This window comes from Urocitellus parryii, chromosome X (assembly GCF_045843805.1).
Source record: "Urocitellus parryii isolate mUroPar1 chromosome X, mUroPar1.hap1, whole genome shotgun sequence".
Taxonomy (NCBI): domain Eukaryota; kingdom Metazoa; phylum Chordata; class Mammalia; order Rodentia; family Sciuridae; genus Urocitellus; species Urocitellus parryii.
In genome coordinates this window covers 47,636,876-47,645,088 of record NC_135547.1, presented here as the reverse complement: position 1 = coordinate 47,645,088, position 8,213 = coordinate 47,636,876, and the positions used below count along the sequence as shown (strand labels likewise).

The following is an 8,213-nucleotide window of genomic DNA, read 5'->3' as shown; positions in this document are numbered from 1 at the left end:
ATCTGCTAATACTACTAATACACAACTATCTGAATGTTCACAATATTTTTCTCTATTCAGCAAAGACATGGCCTCCAATTCATCTCAACTATTTAGGCTGTTATAGTTAAAGCTTTATCCCAGGGTTTCATAAACTGACTTCCAGACCACTCACGTATAATCGAATCAAGCCTTTATTGAAGCACACTGGTGGCGGCTGACCAGAACATAAAGCTGTTCCCCTTATCAGCCCGAACAATTGCAAGGGCACTCCTTATAAGCCTGAAAACCGCAAAAGGGATATTCGGGGGGTCTAGCAAATGTAAGCAAGCCAGGTTACAGAAGCGGGACAGTGCAGTCAAGTGGAGGGAAGCCTAAACAATCAGTTAGCCCAGTCACCCCAGTTACAGAAACAGAGCCCTGTTACCCTAGTTACAGAAACAATACCCCATTAGGTAGTTCCGTGTTCTTAAAGGTTTCTATAGCAAAAGGAAAAGAACATCTTGCTCCAGTCATGACTCTTCTACTTGGCATGGTTGTTTTATAAAATGGAGTCACATTTGCTTCTACTATTACAGGCCACTACTATCTAATTGGAGTTGGACAACAATAAATTCTATGTAATGCCTATGGCTTCAGTGATCACGTTGTAATAGGAAAAATAAAATCCATAAAAAGGAAATAGATGGCTAGGTATCAAGTATTATATATTCAACTTAGAACCAGATGTGGTGGCACATGTCTGTAATACTCGTGGCTCAGATGGCTGAGACAGGAAGATTACAAGTTCAAAGCCAGTGTCAGCAACTGAGGTAGGCCATAAGCAACTCAGTGAGACACTCTCTCAAAACAAAATACAAAAGAGGGTTGGAGATTTGGCTCAGTGGTTAATTGTCCATAGGCTCAATCTCTAGTACCAAAAAAGAAAACACAAAAAAATGGGCCTATTGGTGCACACCTATGAATTCAGCAACTTGGAAGGCTAAGGATCACCAGTTCAAGACCAAACTTAGTTAATTAGCAAGACCCTTCCCAACAAAAATTTTTTTAAAATGGCTGGGCATGTAGCATCCCTGGGTTCAATCTGCAGTACAGAAATTCTTAGAGGAGGAGAAAGTTTATTTTTATTTTGTTTCAGACATTTACTCCATGTTTGACAAACTCCATTGATTCAGGTTCAAGGTGAGGTAGAATATTATGGCAGAAATGCATGGTGAAGGAGAGCTGCTTCACTCAAGTTAGCCTCTAAGCAGGGAGAGAGAAAGGAGAAGGTGCCACAGGGAAGATAAACATATCCAGAGCAGCCCTCTAGTGATTTACAAAGAGACAAGGCACTTCTACCCCTTTGGCTTCTCTCTTAGTCTGGATCTCTCTATAATAAGCAGTTTTTCTCAGCAGAGTCCACATTCCTATCATAACTAAATTACTGGGGTCCCCATTTCAGCTTTGGCTTTATATTCACACTTTGTGTATTGCCCTCTCAATGGAAGCCCACTGAGATTCTAACCCTGGTACACTTTGTCTGGCCTCACAGGTGTTCCTTTGAAATTTTGGTGAAAGCATCCATGACCCCTTAATCTTGTATATGTCATTCCTGCAGAACCAACAGAAAATGGATGAGGCCAAATTTCACTTCCAGCTTTTGTAAGAACTGTGCCTCCTGAAATCATGGCTGCAGCAGCTTCAGAGTGCCTGCATAGCTTAGCACAGTCATAAATGTACTAGGTATTCCTGAGCAGGAACAATACTCCCAACACATTTTATCCAAGAAATTTTCCATTTTACATCTTTGAGTCTGAAATAGGTATAATCTTGGAAGTTATTGAGATGCCCTCAGAACATCTTTTCTATTGTCATTTTACAAAGTACTCAACATCTCTTTAGTGTCTGTAATTAATTTTAAGAACCACTTTTCTTAGTCCTAGTTTTATAGATACTTTTATGGTCAAAATGCAAGTTCCTTCCATTCTGCTTTCTGTTCCCAGTTTTTCTAGTAGACCTTGCTAAAACCTGTCGGCAAAGTCCATGTAGTTCAGTGAATACTCTGTTGCCTTGAAATATCCACAACCAGATTAAGTAGCCCACAACCTTTAAATTCAGCATCACAGGGAAAAAAAATCTGAAACACATTCTGTTTTGAATACAAAACAAGCTATTTGATTCCCAATAAAGTCCTCAGTTTTCTCTCTGAAGCCTCAGGAGCGTGGTCTAAATTCCTATCAAAATTTGGTCTTCTGACCACCTATACCTATTAATATGTGTGTACAAAATTCGAAGTGTTGTGCATCTTGCATCTCCAAATTTCTTTCACAAATAATAATTTTAAAAACATTTTTATAGTTGTACATGTGCACAACAGCTTTATTTTATTTATTTGTTTTTATGTGTTTCTGAGGATTGAACTCAGTGCCTCACACATGCCAGGCAAGTACTCCATCACTTAACCATAACCCCAGCCCTTTTGGAAATAATTTTCAAAGGCCTCTGAACAACATGATCATGTTAGTCACCACAACACCACTCCTGGAATTCATTTCTGTATTAGTCATTTTGTTTTGTCAATACAAGCAAAAAAAAAATGAAAAGAAAAATTTAGAATAGTAATTGTTGACTTTGGTTCACAGTTCCAGAGGTGTGGTTTATGGTTGACCACCTCCATTGCTCTGGGTCCAAGATGAGGCATAACATCATGGCAGAAGGGCATTACAGAGGAGTTCTGCTCCATTTATGGCAGAGAGAAAGGGGAAGTGGCCACAGGGAAGATGAATCCAACTTTCTAGGACAGATCACCAATGACACATTACATCTAATCATGCCCCTCCTGCCTACAGTTACAACCTAATTGGTCCATTCAAATTAGGATACACGGATTATATTTCAGTTTTCATAATATAATCATTTTATGGCCAAATATTTCTACATTAACAGAAAAGCATTTCATATCCAAACCATAATATCATCTGCCCTCACACTAACATAAATATTTTAAATGTATGGAAAAAAAGAAAGTTTAGGATTGAATAGAGAGAATAAAAGATATAACAAATGAGAAAAACAACAACAGTAGGTTACTCAGGAATTTCAGAGAGATGTCATGCAAATGGCTTTTGAAACAATGTCATTTTTCTGTGATGGTCTTAAAATTTCAATTGAATTAAAGTACCTAGGAGTAAATATTTCAAAGTAATTCACATTTATTATATAGCAAAATATTCTGATTATTTTTTGTGATATGGATAAATGTCTTTTTATTCAAACCAGCATGTGTCCAATAATCACACACACACACACACACACACACACACACACACACAGAAAAGATCATGGGCATCAGTGCTAAACAGACTTGATTAAAAATCTAAGCTCTGACTCTTGAAAAAGTTCAATGATTTCAGAATTTTATTAACTTTTATTTGCAATAAAACTGTGATTTAGAGAAAATAATTATCTCTCTTTCAAATTCTGGTTATGAGATTCACAAGAGATATAGTATGGAAAACATACATACTAAGGAGAAAATTCAGAGGTTGAATGTGTGGCTCAGTGGTAATAAGATAAAGAAGCCTCAATTAATGCATAGAAAAAGTTACAAATATGATTGTTATTAATGCAAAAATATAAATGATCACTTTAAAAGGGAATAGACTATACCAATGAAAAGTCAGAAAATTATAGATGGATTAAAAAACCCTGAGTGTCAGCTATGTGAAATCTACAAGAAATTCACTTCAAATATATAGTCTGAGATATGTTAGGGGGAAAGGGATCAGAAAAATACACTATGCTACCATTAGTCAAAAGAGAACTGAAATAGATACATTAATTTCAGGAAAAGCATACTTAATAAATGAGGAAAATTAGTAGAAGAAAAGAGATTGAGAAAATAAGTGGATATAATATAATTATAAATGGGTAAGTTCACCAAGAAAATGAAAAAAAAAAGTACTAACGTTGCATTCACCTGACAACAAAGCTTCAAAATATGTGAGACAAAAAATGATAGAAATGCATGGGGAATATAAAAGTAAAATATACTTGGATATTTCAACAATTCTTTTTCAATAACTGATAGAAAAATTAAGCAGAATATCTTTGAAGCCACATACAAATTCACTTACCAATTTTAAATGTGTATTGCTAACTGACACATGTAAGAAAGCTACCTCATTCCACATATAACACAATGTAGAAAATAATAAATTTTGCAAACAGGAAATAAAGTAATGGTTTCTAGTTGTTCATTAGGAAGGGTGACAGAGAAAACAAGTGAAATTTCCATTATATGGCCATAGGAGTTAATTAAAAAATGAGTTTATAATAGGAAGATTATTCTAGACTGCCTGGGTGGGATCAATAGAATCACAAAGGGTCTTGTAAGAAAGAAGACAATGTGAAGACACCAACAGAGAGATACTGCAAGATGGTTTATTACTGGTTTTGAAATGGAGGAAAGGGATTCCTGGCATGGTGGTGAATGCCTATAATTCCAGTGACTCTGGAAGCTGAAGCAGGAGGATTCCAAGTTTAAAGCCAGCCTCAGCAACATAGCTACTTCCTAAGCAAGTTCAGAAGACTCTGTCTCAAAAACAAACAAACAAACAAACAAACAAACAAAACTGGTAATGTGCTTCAGTAATTAAGCACCCCTGGGCTCAATTCTTGGTACCAAAACAAACAAACGAACAAAAAAAAATGGAGAAAGAGGTCACAAAGAAATTCTAGAAATATGGTAATGATAAGGAAAGAAATTCTCTTACATAGCTTCAAGCATTTGGCTACATTGAATTCTTTATTTTCATCCAGTGAAATTTCCTTTGGATTTCTTCTCTCCAGAACTAAAAGATGATGTTTTGCAGTTTTTAACTTACATTGACAGTCTCTCTTTTTATTTTGTTCAATGTAGTTTTTAAATTTAAAAATTTTATATTTATAGAAAGAAATGATCAGTTATTACATATAATTTCCATATAACCCACATCACAGTTTTCTTTAATTAATATCTTATATTAGCATAACACATTATTTATTGTTTTGATCTGAAGTCTAGAATTTATTTAGGTTTCCCTAGATTTAATTTGCTATCCTTTTGGTGTTCTACTATTGTATCCCAGGATATTACATTACATTCAATTGTCATGTTTTCTTTGGTTACTCTTGGCTATGAATTTTTTTCAGTTTCTTTTTTGGGAATATTTGGCGAATATTGTGAATTATTACTTGGCATTTTAAAAAAATATCACTCAGTTACATTTTATATCATATTATATATATGAAATTTAATATAATATGCAATATATATTTCATATTTTATATATGAAATATAATTCATATATATGTATATATGTGTTTATATATATTTGTGAATACACATATATATAAACTACAAATCTGCTATATTTTTCCACCTCTCCTTTTCATTGGCATCTTGAGGAAAAAAAAATTATATATATATATATATATATATATATATATATATATAGAGAGAGAGAGAGAGAGAGAGAGAGAGAGAGAGAGAGAGAGACAGAGAGAGAGAGTCCTTTTGCTTTCTTTTATATTTTGGATATAGTAGAATCCCTTTATGCAAGATCTCCTGTGGATGCCTAAAGCTGTGCAGAGTACTGAACCATAAATAAACTACTTTTTCTCTGCATATATATGAGAAGGCTTATTTTATAAACTACGCATCATAAGAGTATAACAGCCATTGACAGTAATATAGAACTATTATACAATAGACTATAATAATAAGAAAAGTTGTGTGAATGTGTTCTATCTCTTTATTTTCTCACTCCCAGGACAGTGTACCCAATAACTGTGGCAGCTATTATATGATTAAGTTGAGTATAGCATATATTGCCTCAATACACTGAATGAAGCGATAATTTCATATCCAAGAAGGAATGAAGTGAGGCAGTGAAAGCTTTCTCACTGCCAAGAATGGCACACAATATAAAGCATACATTTTTTTTTTTACTTTTTCATTTAATATTTTGGGGCCATGTTTGACCATTGGTAATAGCAACCATGGAAAGGAAATATATGGATACAATGTTACTACTGTACTGTATCTAACATTAGATTAAGGTTAAAATTTTAGAGTCACAAGAAAAACACTGCAGGAATTTTCATTTTATTATGGTGTTTATTGTAGCTTTAATCAGTCATTAATGAAGTATTCAGACTTTATTGACCACTTATTGCATGAGGAGGCAGTATTTCCTGGCTTATTTTAATAATTGATTTTTTAAAAAAAATCATCATCTTCTAATCTTACAGAGAGAAGACTTTATTGACAAGGACACCACTGAGGGACTTTATTGACTAGCATACCATTGGTGTTGTGTATAAAGAGAAATATCATGCCTCTCCACATTTAGCTCATACTTAGTGCTTAATAAGATGGAAGGAGTAGGCAAAGTTAGAAATAACGGAGAAACATATTCCTGGCAAGGTTGATGAAGCTTCCCTGAAAGAAAAAGAAATAATTTTCTTCAGTTTTAAATACAGAGAAATAAGTTATTTTTAGAATAGTTTAATAGATGGACTTTTACTTTAATAAGATAATTCCACTATCCCAGTAGCTTTAAGGAATATGTTTATATTCTGTATTTTAGTCAATACTATATAAATATGTTAAGATTGTAAACTACAAATCTGCTATATTTTTCCACCTCTCCTTTTCACTTGCATCTTGAGGAGTATATTTGTCTCCATTCCACTTTAATGAAGAAACAAAGATTTCTATTAAAAAATTCATGAATAAAGATTAGTTTCTGAGTGTAAATCTATAGACTGGCAGGGAAATTAGAGAAAATAGGGTGGAACATAAAGCAAATGTGAGGATGATGTTTTATAAGTCGAAAGTTGAATTGACAGCTTTTGTCCCCAATGTCAAGGAAGCAAAGATGAGCATAAAGGACCATCCCTGATTCTGAGGTCACCTCTGGACTACCCTCAATTCAAGGGTGCTAGATATTTGTAAGCCCCTTTAGAATGGAGAGTAAGGGATTCCGTACTCTGTGAAGGACTAAGAACTTCTGAGAAAGGAAAACTGAAATGACCCTTTGGATAATACACCATCAGGAGCAATAATAAACCCATACTGCTGTCATATTTTTCAAACATTTTTTAGCTGAAACTCTTAGTGACCTAAATTTTACCAAACATTCCTTCATTACATATTTCTTCAATACAAAATATTTTTGTTGAGTGATTCCAGCAAAAACAATTTTTCATGATATTTATCATTTTAAGGTGTAGAAAGAATGTATTTTGAGTAGACAACATTTTTTGTAAGCCATAATTAATGACTATGGCAAGAGAATTTCACATAGAATCATTAAATATGTTGCTGTCACACTTTTTCCTAATAAGTTAAACCTTGGGATCAAAATAAAGCTACTTCTATGCATTTTTCTCTCTAATGAAATGTTCTATGTGTGTGTGTGTGTGTGTGACACACACACATGCATATACATATAGGCATATATAATATGTATGTGTGTTTGTATATGAGTATATATGTATGATTACACACACTTTGGGAAGAATTCAGTATAACAACACTTGATCTTAGCCAAAAGGCCGAGAAGCGATTAGAATTCAGTATAACAGAAGAAAATTTAGTAGCAACGAACTCCATTTACAAGGAAATTATAGTTAGATATATTTGTACTAATTTTTATCTACTTTTTGGACAACCTATATGTCCAATTCATTAGAAGTCTGCTTTACAGATTTTTCTTTGACTCAATGTATCTATTCAGAATTATTTTGAGAAAAAACATATTCATTTTATTCATATTCATAGCTATCAACACTTAAATTGCTGCCTAAAGTACAACTAAATAAGTATTGGACTCAATAAAAACTTTATTAAAGAGACTATGTAATAAATAAGAACAATTTCTTAAAGATGGATAAATATCATCTACAAAGATTGTATATATATATATATATATATATATATATATATATATATATATATATCAAAAGGAAGACACTTGATCAAAGAAATTGTGTTTTACAGCTATGATTTTCTATTATGTTAATATTTTTGGATCTTTTGTAAAAATTTTTCAATGATACAGTGAAATGTAGAAATTAAAAAAGAATTTTATATACTGAAGTAGTATTTCCATATTAAATACTAATAATTTTTAGTTGGGCTATAGTTATTCTCTTGTAAATATAATAGGCTTCCATCTTGTATAGAGAAAAATTATGAGGAGAAT

The 8,213-nt window shown here is 33.0% G+C and overlaps 1 pseudogene; it reads right to left on the bottom strand.

Annotated features, from left to right (window-relative positions):
• Nucleotides 1–7,405: 7,405 nt before the first annotated feature.
• LOC113197087 (U2 spliceosomal RNA) lies at nucleotides 7,406–7,575 on the bottom strand (annotated as a pseudogene).
• Between the last annotated feature and the right edge of the window lie 638 nt (nucleotides 7,576–8,213).